The sequence below is a fragment of the Thermobia domestica genome, chromosome 4 (genome assembly GCF_964235325.1).
Source record: "Thermobia domestica chromosome 4, izTheDome1.hap1.1, whole genome shotgun sequence".
Classification (NCBI taxonomy): Eukaryota; Metazoa; Arthropoda; class Insecta; order Zygentoma; family Lepismatidae; genus Thermobia; species Thermobia domestica.
Window position 1 is genome coordinate 121700609 of NC_137457.1, and position 14820 is coordinate 121715428.

Below are 14820 nucleotides of genomic sequence, written 5' to 3' on the forward strand. Positions count from 1 at the left end.
GCGACATTTTCAAATTCGAATTTAAACTAATTCAGAATTTTCTCCAATTTTTGTCCATTTTTGTCCACCCAAGAACAAATTTGGTAACGTTAAAATAAACAAGGGAGAGCCATTTCAACATTTAGGGCACTTCCGTCACCTGTAGTGCGACATGTTCAAATTGAATTTTGACCAGCTCAATTTTTTTCCATTTTTGTCCATCAAAGAAAAAAATTTGTACAATTAAAATAAAAGAGGGAAGGCCATTTCAAAATTTCGGGCACTTTCACCACCTGCAGTGCGACATCTTAAAATTCGAATTTTAACTAGCTGAGAATTTTGTCCAATTTTGGTCCATTTTTGTCCACCCAAGAAAAACTTTTTTGCATTGAAATATAAGAGGGAGGGTCAATTCAAAACATGGGGCATTTCGATCACCTGTAGTGGGGCATACAAATTGAAATTTTAACTAGCTCACAATTTTTTCCAATTCTTGTACATTTTTGTCCGACGAAGAAAAATTTTGTATCGTTAAAATAGACGAAAAAGGATCATTGAAATACATGGGCACTTTGATCACTTTCAGTGCTTCATCAGAAAATTCGAATTGTAGATACCTCAGAATTTTGTACAATTTTCGTTTAGTTTTCTCCACTCAGGATAAATTTTTTTACCATTAAATTATATGAGAGTGGACCATTTAGAAATTTGGAGCACTTCGTCCACCTGTAGTGCGACATCTTCAAAATCAAATTTTAAGTAGCTCAGAATATTGTCCACTTTTTGTCCATTTTAGTATACCCAAGAAAAAAGATTTATACCATTCAAATAAACTAGAGAAGGACATTTCAAAAATTGGTGCGCTTCGATCACCTGTCGTGCGACATCTTTAAATTTGAGGTACTTCGATCACTTGTAGTGCGACATCTTCAAAATCTAATTTTAACTACCTCATAATTTTATCTAACGTTTTTTCATTTTACCTTCCGCGAGCTGTAGTGCAACATCATTAAATTCAAGTTGTTACTACCTCAGAATTATATCCAATTATTGTCTATTTTTGTCCACCCAAGAAAAATTCTTTAACATTAATATAAACGACAGTGGGCTATTAAAAATTTGGGTCACAACGATCACCTGTATTCCGATATCTTCAATTTCGAATGTTAACTAGCTAACAATTTTGTCAAATTTCTGTCCACCCCCAAAAAATTTGTATCATTAAAATAAATGAGGGATGGACATTTCAAAATTTTGGTCACTTTATCACCTGCCGTGCGACATCGTCAAATTATAATTGTTACTAGCTGAGATATTTATAGAATTTTTGTCTACCAAACAAAAAATTACCATACAAATAAACGAGGGAAGGCCATTTCAAATTTTGGTGCATTTCGATCTGTTGTAGTGCATCTAAAATTTCGAATTTTATCTAGCTCGAAATTTTGTTAAATTTTACCCATTTTGGTCCACCCATGTAAAATTTTGAACCAATTAAAATAAACGAGGCAGGGTCATTTCAATAACAGGGGCACTTCGATCACTGGAACTGGAACATCTATAATTCGAAATTTAACTAGCTCATATTTTTGACTAATTTTTGTCACTCTTTCCATAAAAGAACAAACCTCGTACAATTTAAATAAACGACGGAGGGCCATTTCAAAATTTGAGGCACTTCGATCACCTAAAGTGCAACATCTAAAAATTCGAATATTAATTAGCTAAAAATTTTGTCCAATTTTTGTCAATTTTTATTTGACGAACAAAATTTTGTATCATTAAAATAAACGAAAAAGGGACATTTCAAGGTTTGGGAACTCGATCACTTGCAGTATGACATCATCAAATTCAAATTGTAGCTAGCTCAAATTTTTTTCAATTTTCCACCATTTTGTCCACATAAGGAAAAATTTTGTACCATTAAGAAAATGAGGGTGGGCTATTTCAAAATTTGTGCCACTTTGATCACCTGCAGTGGGACATCTTCAACATCTAATTTTAACTAGCTCAGAATTTAGTCCATATTTTGTATATTTTCGTGCACCCAACAAAACATTTTGTACTATTAAATTAAACGAGGGAGGGCCATTTCAAAAGTGGGGCAGTTACATTTGCCGAAGTGCGAAATCTTTAAACTTCAATCTTAGCCAGCTCAGAACTTTTTCCAATTTTCTCCATTATTGTCCACCCAAGAAAAATATTGTATCATTCCAATAAACGAAGGATGGTCATTTAAAAGTTTGAGGCACTTCGGTTACCTGTATTCCGATATCTTCAAAATCGAATTTTAACTAGCTCAGAATTTTGTCCAATTTCTTTTAACCCAAGAAAAATTTTGTACCATTCAAATAAACGAGGGAAGGCCATTTTAAAATTTGGGGCACTTTGATCACCTGTAGGGCGACATTTTCAAATTCGAATTTTAACTTGCACGGAATTTTGTAAAATTTTAACCATTTTGGCCTCCCAAGAAAAAATTTCGTACCGTTAAAATAAATGAGGAAGGGCCGTTTCAAAATTTGAGCCACTTAGACCACCTGTAGTGCGATATCTTCAACATATAATTTTAACTACCTCAGAATTTTGTCCAATTTTTGACCATTTTCCTGCTCCAAAGAATTTTTTTAATTATTAAAATAAACGAAAAAGGCAATTTTAATACTTAGGCACTTCCGAGAGGTGAAGGCCGACATCATTAAATTCAAGTTGTTACTAGCTCAGAATTATGTCCAATTATTGTCTATTATTGTCCACCCAAGAAAAAATTCTGCACTATTAAAATAAACGATACGTGACCGAGAAAAATTTGGGTCACATCGATCACCTATATTCGAATATCTTCAATTTCGAATGTTAACTAGCTAAGAATGTTGACAAATTTCTGTCGACTCACAAACAATTTGTACCATTAAAATAAATGTGGGAAGGCCACTTCAAAATTTGGGGGACCTCGATCTAAAATTTCGAATTTTAACTAGCTCGGAATTTTGTAAAATTATATCTATTTTGGTCCACCAAAGTAAAAATTTTGGACCACTAAAATGAAAGAGGGAGAATCATTTGAATAATAGGGGCACTTTGATCACTTGAAGTGCATCATCTTCAAATTCGAAATTTAACTAGCAAAAAATTTTGTCCAATTTTTTAACTCTTCTCCACTAAGAACAAAATTTGTACTATTAAAATAAACGAAGTAGGGTCATTTCAAAATTTGGTGCACCTCGATCACCTAGGTTGCAACATCTAAAATTTCGAATTTTAACTAGCTCAGAATTTTTTCAAATTTTTGTTCATTTTTGTCCAACCAACAAAACAATTTTACCATTAAAATAAACGGTGGAACACCATTTCAAATTTGGGGCATTTCCATCAAATGTAGAGTGAAATCTTCAAATTCTAATTTTAACTAGCTCGGAATTTTGTAAAATTTTATCTTTTTTTCCATCCAAGAAAAAGTTTGTACCAGTAACATAAACGAGTGACGGCCATTTAAAGTTTGGTTCACTTCGATATCTTATAGTGCATCTTGAATTTCGAATTTTAACCAGCTGAGAATTTCGTCTAATTTTTGTCCATTTTTGTCCGATGCAGGAAGAATTTTGTACCACTAAAATGAACGAGGGAGGACCTTTTAAAGTATTGTGGCACTTAGATCACGTGTATTGCGACATCGTCAAATTGGAATTCTAACTAGCTCAGAATTTTTTCATTTTTTTTTCATTTTTGTCCACCCAAGTAAAAATTATGTACCAATAAAATAAATGAGGGAGGACAATTTAAAATTTATCGGTTACCTGTATTCCGATATCTTCAAAATCGAATTTTAACTAGCTCAGAATTTTGTCCAATTTCTTTTAACCCAAGAAAAATTTTGTACCATTCAAATAAACGAGGGAAGGCCATTTTAAAATTTGGGGCACTTTGATCACCTGTAGGGCGACATTTTCAAATTCGAATTTTAACTTGCACGGAATTTTGTAAAATTTTAACCATTTTGGCCTCCCAAGAAAAAATTTCGTACCGTTAAAATAAATGAGGAAGGGCCGTTTCAAAATTTGAGCCACTTAGACCACCTGTAGTGCGATATCTTCAACATATAATTTTAACTACCTCAGAATTTTGTCCAATTTTTGACCATTTTCCTGCTCCAAAGAATTTTTTTTAATTATTAAAATAAACGAAAAAGGCAATTTTAATACTTAGGCACTTCCGAGAGGTGAAGGCCGACATCATTAAATTCAAGTTGTTACTAGCTCAGAATTATGTCCAATTATTGTCTATTATTGTCCACCCAAGAAAAAATTCTGCACTATTAAAATAAACGATACGTGACCGAGAAAAATTTGGGTCACATCGATCACCTATATTCGAATATCTTCAATTTCGAATGTTAACTAGCTAAGAATGTTGACAAATTTCTGTCGACTCACAAACAATTTGTACCATTAAAATAAATGTGGGAAGGCCACTTCAAAATTTGGGGGACCTCGATCTAAAATTTCGAATTTTAACTAGCTCGGAATTTTGTAAAATTATATCTATTTTGGTCCACCAAAGTAAAAATTTTGGACCACTAAAATGAAAGAGGGAGAATCATTTGAATAATAGGGGCACTTTGATCACTTGAAGTGCATCATCTTCAAATTCGAAATTTAACTAGCAAAAAATTTTGTCCAATTTTTTAACTCTTCTCCACTAAGAACAAAATTTGTACTATTAAAATAAACGAAGTAGGGTCATTTCAAAATTTGGTGCACCTCGATCACCTAGGTTGCAACATCTAAAATTTCGAATTTTAACTAGCTCAGAATTTTTTCAAATTTTTGTTCATTTTTGTCCAACCAACAAAACAATTTTACCATTAAAATAAACGGTGGAACACCATTTCAAATTTGGGGCATTTCCATCAAATGTAGAGTGAAATCTTCAAATTCTAATTTTAACTAGCTCGGAATTTTGTAAAATTTTATCTTTTTTTCCATCCAAGAAAAAGTTTGTACCAGTAACATAAACGAGTGACGGCCATTTAAAGTTTGGTTCACTTCGATATCTTATAGTGCATCTTGAATTTCGAATTTTAACCAGCTGAGAATTTCGTCTAATTTTTGTCCATTTTTGTCCGATGCAGGAAGAATTTTGTACCACTAAAATGAACGAGGGAGGACCTTTTAAAGTATTGTGGCACTTAGATCACGTGTATTGCGACATCGTCAAATTGGAATTCTAACTAGCTCAGAATTTTTTCATTTTTTTTCATTTTTGTCCACCCAAGTAAAAATTATGTACCAATAAAATAAATGAGGGAGGACAATTTAAAATTTGGGCACTTCGATCAGCTGTAGTGCGACATCTTCAAAATTGTATTTTAACCAGCTGAAAATTTTGAAACATTTTTTTAATTTTTTTCCACCGAAGAAATAATTTTGTACTACTGAAATGAATGAAGGAGAGCCATATAGAAATTTGGGGCACTTTGATTACATGTAGTGCGACATCTTCAAATTCGAATTTTAATTAGCTTAAAATGCTTTCCAATTTCTGTCCACCTAAGAAAAAATACTGAACCAATAAATTAAACTTAGGTCATTTTAAAATTTGGGGAAATTCTATCACTTGTAGTGCGACATTTTCAAATTCGAATTGTTACTAGCTAAGAAATTTATCCAAATTTTGTGTAGTTTTGTCCTGCCCAGAAAAGATTTGTACCATAAAATAAACGAGAGAAGGCCATTTCGAGATTTGGGGCACTTTGGTCACCTGATGGGCGACATTTTCAAATTCGAATTTTAACTTGCCCGGAATTTTGTAAAATTTTATCCATTTTTGGCCTCTCAAGAAAGAATTTCGTGCCATTAATTTAAATGAGGATGGGCTATTTCAAAATTTGAGCCACTTAGATAACCTGTAGTGTGACATGTTCAAAATCTAATTTTAACTACGTCAGAATTTTGTCCAATTTTAGTCCATTTTCCTGCACCCAAGAAAAATTTTGGTCATTAAAATAAACGAAAAATTCCAATTTCAATATTTTGGCACTTCCGTGAGCTGCAGTGCGACATCATTAAATTCAACTTATTACTAGCTCAGAATTATGTCCAATTATTGTCTATTTTTGTCCATCCAAGAAAAAATTCTGTGCCATTAAAATAAACGACAGGTGACCGTTAAAAATTTGGGTCACATCGACCATCTGTATTCGAACATCTTCAATTTCGAATGTTAACTAGCTAAGAATGTTGTCAAATTTCTGTCCAACGCAAAACATTTGTACCATTAAAATAAATGTGGGAAGGCCATTTCAAAATTTGGTGCATCTCGATCACCTAGATTGCAACATCTAAAATTTCGAATTTTAACTAGCTCAGAATTTTTTTAAATTTTTGTTCATTTTTGTCCAACCAACAAAGCAATTTTACAATTAAAATAAACGATGGAAAGCCATTTCAAAATTTGGTGCATTTCGAACTGTTGAGTGTATCTAAAAATTCGAATTTTAACTAGCTCGGAATTTTGTAAAATTTTATCAATTTTATTGGTCCACCCAAGTAAACATTTTGAACCAGTAAAATAAAAGAGGGGGAATCATTTGAATAATAGGGGCACTTTGATTACTTGAAGTGCACCATCTTCCAATTCGAATTTTAACTAGGAACAAATTTTATCCACCCAAGTAAAAATTATGTACCAATAAAATAAATGAGGGAGGACAATTTAAAATTTGGGCACTTGATCAGCTGTAGTGCGACATCTTCAAAATCGTATTTTAACCGGCTCAAAATTTTGAAACATTTTTTTCAATTTTTTCCACCGAAGAAATAATTTTGTACTACTGAAATGAATGAGGGAGAGCCATATAGAAATTTGGGGCACTTTGATCACATGTAGTGCGACATCTTCAAATTCGAATTTTAATTAGCTTAAAATGCTTTCCAATTTCTGTCCACCTAAGAAAAATACTGAACCAACAAATTAAACTTAGGAGGCCATTTTAAAGTTTGGGGAACTTCTATCACTTGTAGTGCGACACTTTGAAATTCGAATTGTTACTAGCTAAGAAATTTTTCCAAATTGTGTCCATTTTTATCCTTCTAAGAAAAAAATTGTGCCATCAAATAAACGAGAGAAGGCCATTTCAAAATTTGGTGCACTTCCATCACCTGTAGTAAGACGTTTTTAAAATCTAACTTTAACTAGCTGAGATTTTTTTCCAACTTTTGTCCACTTTTTTCCACACAGAAAATTTTTTTACCATTAAAATGAACTAGGGAGGGCCATTTCAAAATTTGGGGCACTTTGTGAATCTGTAGTGCGACATTTTCAAACTCGAATTTGAACTCAGTATTTTCTCCAATTTTTGTCAATTTTTGTCTACCCAAGAACAATTTTGGTAACTTTGAAATAAACAAGGGAAGGCCGTTTAAACATTTAGGGCACTAGGATCACCTGTAGTGCGACATCATCAAATTGGTTTTTAACCAGCATAGAATTTTGTCTAATGTTTTGTCCATTTCTGTCGACCAAAGAAAAAATTCATACCATTAAAATAAAGGAGAGAGGGCCATTTCGAATTTTGCGGCAATTCGATCGCATGTGGTGCGACATCTTGAAATTCGAATTTTCGCTAGATGAGATTCTTGTCCAATTTTTGTAGATTTTTTACCATCCCAAAAAAAATGTGTAAAATTAAAATAAACGTTTGAGGGCCAATTCAAAATTTGGGACATTTTCAAATTCCAATTTTCACTAGCTGAGATTCCTGTCCATTTTTTCTACATTTCTGTCCATCGAAGAAAAAAATATGTATATTTATAATTAACGATTGAGGGCCATTTCAAAGTTTGGAACACTTCGATCACCTGCAATGCGACATTTTCAAAATCTAATTTTAACTAGCACAGAATTTTGTCTAATTTTTGTCCATTTTTGTTCACCCAAAAAAATTTTGTAGCATTGAGATAAAAGAAAGAGGGCCAATTCAAAATGTGGAGCATTTCGATCACCTGCAGTGCGACTTCCTCAAATTCGAATTTTAACTAGCTGAGTTTTTTGTCCAATTTTTCTCCATTTTTGAACACCCAAAAAAAATTTTGTACAATTGAAATAAACGAGGGAGGGCAATTTTAAATTTGGGGCACTTCGATCACCTGTAGTGCGACATCTACAAATTCAAATTTAAATCTGTTTCATAATTTTGTCCGATTTTTGCTCATTATTGTATCCCCCCAAAAAATTTTGCACTCTTAAAATAAACGAGGGAGGGCCATTTCAAAATTTTGTAGCTCTTCGATCACCTGAAGTGCAATATCTTCAAATTCGAATTTTAGATAACTCAATATTTTCCCAATTTTTGTCCATTCGTGTCCACCCCAAAAATTGTACTATTCAAGTAAAATTTGAGTGCGATTTTAAAATTTGAAACAAGGTCTGAACATTTTCAAACTTTTGTCAATTTTTGTCAACCCAGCAAAAATCATGTACCTTTGAAATAAACGAGGTAGGGCCATTTAAAAATTTGGAACACATGAATCAGATATATTCCGACATCTTCAAATACGAATTTTAACTAACTCAAAATTTTGTCCAATTTATGTCCACCCAAAAGAGATTTTGTATATTTAAAATAAATAAGAGAGGTTGATTTTAAAATTTGGGGGCACTGCGATCACCTGTGGTGCGATATCTAAAATTTCGAATTTTAGCCAGTTTCAGAATTTTGTCCAATTTTTGTCCATTATTGTCCATCCCAGAATATCATTCAAATAAACGAGTTCACAAATTCAGGCACCTCGATCACCTGTAGTGGATCTCCAAATTCGAACTTTAACCAGCTAAGAATTTTGTCCAATTTTGTCCACTTTTGTCCGACGAAGAAACATTTTTGTATCGTGAAAACAAACCAGGGAATGCCATTTAAAAATTTGTGCTTTTCGATCAGCTGCAGTACGACATCGTCGAAAACCAATTTTAAGTAGCGAAAATATTTTCATACTTTGTTCGATTCTTGTCGAATTTTTGCTAGCTCAGAATATTTTTGCCACTTTTGTCCAATTTTGTCCACCCAAGAAAAATATTGGACCATTCAAGTAAACGATGTTGGGCGATTTCAAAAATTGTAACACTTTAATCACCTGTAGTGCTACATCTTCAAATTCGAATTTTTACTAGCTATGAATATTTTCCAACTCTTGTCCATTTGTGTCCACCCAAGAATTTTATTCTACTTTTAAAATAAATGGGGAGGGCAATTTCAAAATTTGAAGTGCATAGGTCACATGTAGTGCGACATCTTCAAATTGGAATTTTAAGTAGCTCAGGTTTTTGTCCATTTTTTGAAAATTTTTATCGGAAGAAGAAAAAAATTTGTATCATTAAATTAAACTAAGGAAGACCATTTCAAAATTTGTTGCACTTGGAACAACTGTGTTGGGACATCTTCAAATTCGAAACTTAACCAACTCAAAATTTTCCCAAATTTTAATCTATTTTTGTCCATCCAAGAAAAACGTTCGTACATTAAAATAAACGAGGAAGAGTCATTGCAAAGTCTTGGGCACTTCGATCATACGTAATGCTACATCTTCAAATTCGAATTTTAACTAGATCAGAATAGTGTACAATTTTCGTCCATTTTTGTCCATCCAAGAAAGAGTTTGTACTATTCAAATAAACGAGGGAGGGCCATTTATAAATTTTGGGCACTTCGATCACTTGTATTCCGACATTTTCAAATTTGAATTTTATTAGCTCAGAAATCTGTATAATTCCTTTGCACTGAAAAAAATTGAACCAATAAAAGACGAGGGAAGACGATTTCACATTTTGAGGCACTTCGTTCACCAGTAGTGCGATATCACCAAATTCGAATTTAACCACCTCAGAATTTTGACGAATTTTTCTCCATTTTTGTCAACCCAAAAACGATTCTGTACCACTAAAATAAGCGACTGAGCCCATTGAAAAATTTGAGGCATTTCGATCACCTGTAGTGTGACCGTCAAAATCTAATTTTAACTAGCTCATAATTTTTTCCATTTTTGTCAACCAAAGAAAGAAATTCATAACATTAAAATCAACGAGGAAGGGTCATTTCAAAATTTGGGCCACTTCGATCATATGTATTCCGAGATCTTGAATTTCGAATTTTAACTTGCTAAAAATTTGGTCCAATTTATGTCCACCCGAGAAAAAATGTATCATTAAAATAAATGAGAGAGGGCGATTTAAAAATTTGAGGCACTTCGATCTCCTGTAGTGCGACATCTACAAATTCGAATATTAAACAGTTTCAGAATTTTTACCAATTTTTGTCCATTATTTTCCTCCAAGGACAATTTTGTACCAATAAAATAAACGAGGGAGGGCCATTTCAATTTTTTTTAGCTCATCGATCACCTGAAGTGCAATATCTTTAAATTCTCATTTTAAATACCTCAGTATATTTTCCCCATTTTTGTCCATTTTTGTCCACCCAAGAGAAATGTTGTACCATTCAAATAAACGATGGAGGGAAATTTCAAAATTTAAACACTTCGATCACCTATAGTGCTACATCTTCAAATTCGAATATTAACTACCTTAGAATTTTGACAAATTTTTGTCACATTTGTCAAGACAAGAAAAAAATTTGTAGTTCTAAAATAACCAAGTTAGAGCCGTTTCAAAATTCGGGGCACATCGATCACCTGTAACGCAACATCTTCACATGCGAGTTTTAACCAGCTCAGAATTTTTTCCAATTTCGTCCACATTTGCCCGACGAAGAATAAAATATGTACCATTAAACCACGGCCGACTCGATGTCTTTGTCCCTCGCTCTTAACGGCCTTGACAATCGCGGTAGTAAGCTGAAATTGGACTGCTTCCACCTTTCACCGCATGGCGCTGTACGCCGAAGAACGACGGCTGAAATTCTGATGCAGTCTCCGCTCCGAGAGAACACCTCAATAAACATATCTATTTCGCTTAATTCATATCAACTTGAAAATATTTTCTACAGTACAATGAGTACACTAAATTTCGACAACATGCACAGAAAATATCACCCTGTAACTTAATAGCATACCGAACTGAGGGAAGGAGAAACAAACATGTTACTGCATTTCACTAGGAAAACACATGCCAATATTAAATTAAGATAGTAGTTAGTACTTACTTGACTTGTATCATAATTAATCTTGTAATTTCAAGTGTATATTCCAGCTAAAATCCACATTTTAAAAATATATAGTTTCAAGATTTTTCGGCTTAATGATTTGGAGAAGAGATGTTTACCCGTGACTAGTTTTTCACTTTGGGTTGTCGCTATGTTATCCAATAGTGGTCTAACAAATTTTTCTGCGATTAAACGGGCAAGTTTATTAGTCCCTGCTTCATGACAAATCACACAATGCAGGAGAGGGCACTTCGAAAGCACTGGCACTATTTGTGAACACAAAACGTCAAGTACATTTTTGTTTTGGAGGTACCGTACTGCTTTCTCAACAAAAGTAAGAATGATTAACAATACTGCACAAAAGATGGTCTCGGATAGCGAAGGCTCCCCAAGTCTTGAATCGAAAGTAAATTCATTAATGGACATGTGCTCTCAGATATACAATTTAAACATCCACTGCTGGCAATTTTGTCATTCACTGTTCTCACTATGTATCCACCAATGTATGCCAGAGTAGCATTTTTTAGTGTAGAAGGGGGTGCAGCTAAAAAATACCGCAATGCAATAATTTTGTATTTGGATCATTTTCAAATTTTAATCCTCTTTCAGAAAATGAACAAAATATTTTCAAAAGACACACACATATTTAAAAATTTGGAATGAAACTTTTGTGGTACATACTTTATTACTAAGAAGTATGCATTTTACGTACTCCATATAGTCTATCCCAAATACCACATATACTCCGGGTACCCCCATATACCCGAGCTATTTAAATACTACGCAAGATGAAATTATAATCCTTACATTGGAAATTTCGAAATAACAGCCAAATCCTTTCCAATACCAAGGCCATAATAGTCTTGAAATAAAGTTGGCTATTATTTTGAAATGGTAAATACAAGGATTAAATTGGGGGGTGCGGTGGCTCAGTGGCAAAGCGTTCACCTCCGCTGCTTGAGGTCCCTGGTTCGATCCCAGCTCGTGCCGTGTGGACTTTGTGGTGGACAAACACCATGATCGTTGGTTTTCTCGGGGTTCTCCCGTTTACTCCCACCTTCTTCATTCCACGATCTCATTCATTTCTCATCATCAGCGTCTCCTTTAGCCTAACCGGCATAACCGTCTGACGTAAAGCTTCTCTTTGGCTGTACTTAATTTTTCTTGCTTCTTCTGGAGTAAAGAGTTCAGTCGAGTAACTTTTACGCGTAATCTATTAATGTCTCTTCTCAATTCATCAGCGTTCAGTGTATCCGTTTGAGTTGCTTTATTACTAGTTTCGTCTGGCGAAACAGAGGAACTTGAGTCTTCATGTTGAGGAGAGGAACAAAGAACAGCTTCTTCCTTTTTAAGTAGTTTTGAGAGAGGACGATTTGTTCTTTTTAAAATTCGTCTTGGTTCCTTAACATTATTCACTTTATAGGAGGGATAGTTAGGAAATATTGTTGGCACTGAGTTCAATTTCAGTCGTCTATACTTGTCACTTGGTACGTATTCATCTTGTTTGAAGTGTAACGAAAAAACAACTGAAGATGGAGAGTTACTATTTGGTACAAAATTTTCTCGCGAAATCGCCTTAAGCCACTTTTCACATCTTTCCTTGTCTGCTGGAAATTTGTGGAAAGAAAAATTTCCTTGCTTTTTCTTCTTGTTTGAAGTACAAAATGGGACACAACAGCACACCATTATCAACAAACACAAAACACGCAAGAAGATATCAAAAAACCGCATTAACTTGCAATCACATTACCGCCTAAATCCAATAATACGAACAAAACAACTAACCATAACTATTACTCTATAATAGAAATGATCCTTGGAGGCCAGCGCCTCTCGCGGCACTTGTTGACTCTTGTGCGATTACACACATAACATGCAGCGAACGAAGGTTTGTCAAGGCCGCTAAAAACAGCAAGGGAAGGGAACATCAAGTCGGCCGTGATTAAACTAAACGAGGGATTTCCAGTTAAAATTTGGTGCACGTCGATCAGCTGTAGTGCGACATCTTCAAATTCGAAATTAAACCTGCTCAGAATTTGTCCATTTTTTGTCCATTTTAGTCAACCCAAGGAAAAATTTTGAATCATTAAAAGAAACGGGGGAGGGCCATTTCAAAATTTGCGTCACTTCGATCACCTATTGTGCGACGTCTAAGAATCCGAATCTTAAATAGCTAGGAATTTTGTAAAATTTTATCCATTTTTGATTACATTAGGAAAAATTTTAAATTATTAAATTAACGAGGAGGGTCATTTCAAGATTTTCCAGCTCTTCGATCACCTGTATTGCAACATCTTCAAATTCGAATTTTAAGTAGATCAGATTTTGAGCAGTTCCTGTTCATCAAAGAAAAAAATCTACCACTAAAATAAACGTGGAAGGAGATTTCACAATTTGATGCACTTCGATCACCTGTAGTTCGTCATCTTCAAATTCGAATTTTAACCAGTTAAGAACTTTGTCCCATATTGGTCCATTTTCGGCCAACGTTGAAAAATTTTGTATCATTAAAATAAACTAGGGAGGGCCATTTAAAAAGTTGCGGAACTTTAATGAGCTATATTGAGACATCTTAAAATTCGAAATAAAACCTTCTCAGAATTTTGTCCAGTTTTTGTCCATTTTTGTCCACACACTAAATAATTTTGTACCACTAAAACAAACGAGGGTGGACCATTTTAAAATATTGGGCGCGTCGATCACCTGCAGTGCGACATCGTAAAAATGTAATTTTAACTAGCATAGAGTTTTCTCCACTTTTGTGAACCCATGAAAAAAAGTTTACTATTAATATAAAAGAAGAAGTGCTATTTCAAATTTTGGGGCACTCTGATAAAAATGTAGTGTGACATCTGAGATGCGAATTTTAACTAGGGCAGAATTTTGTCCATTTTTTGTCTATTTTTCTCCACCCAAAAAAATTATACTATTAAATAAACGAGGAGGGCCATTTCAAAATTGGGGCATTTCGGTCACCTGCAGTCCGACATCTAAAGAGTCGAATTTTAATTAGATCGGAATTTAGAAATATTATATCCATTTTTGTCCACCCAAGAAAAAATTATGTACCATTCAAATAAAGGAGGAAGGACCATTTTAAAATGGGGGCATTTCGATAACCGGTAGTGCGACATGTTCAAATTCGAATTTTAGTAGCTCAGAATTATGTCCAATTTTTCCATTTTTGTCCAACGAAGAGAAAATTTTTTGTCATTAAGATAAACGGAGGAGGACCATTTATAAAATTTGGAGAACTCCAATCGCCTCAGTGGGACATCTTCAAATTCGAAATGTAACCAGCTCAGAATTTTGTTCTTTTTTGTCCACCCAAGAAAATGAAGTTGTACAACAAAATAAACGAAACAGGCCATTGCAAAATTTTTGGGCACTTCGATCATACGTAGTGCGACATCTTCAAAATCTAATTTTAACTAGCTCAGAATTTTGTCGAACTTTTGTCCATTTCTGTCAACCGGGGAAAAATGCTGTACCATTAAAATATAACGAGGGAGAGCGATTTCACAAATTCAGGCACTTCGATCACTAGTTGCGCGACATCCTCAAATTCGAATTTTAACCAGTTCAGAAATTTGTCCAATTTTTGTCCATCCTTTGCACCCAAGAAATAATTTTGTGCCACTAAAATAAACGAGCAAGGGCCATTTCAAAATGTGGGCCAGTTCGAT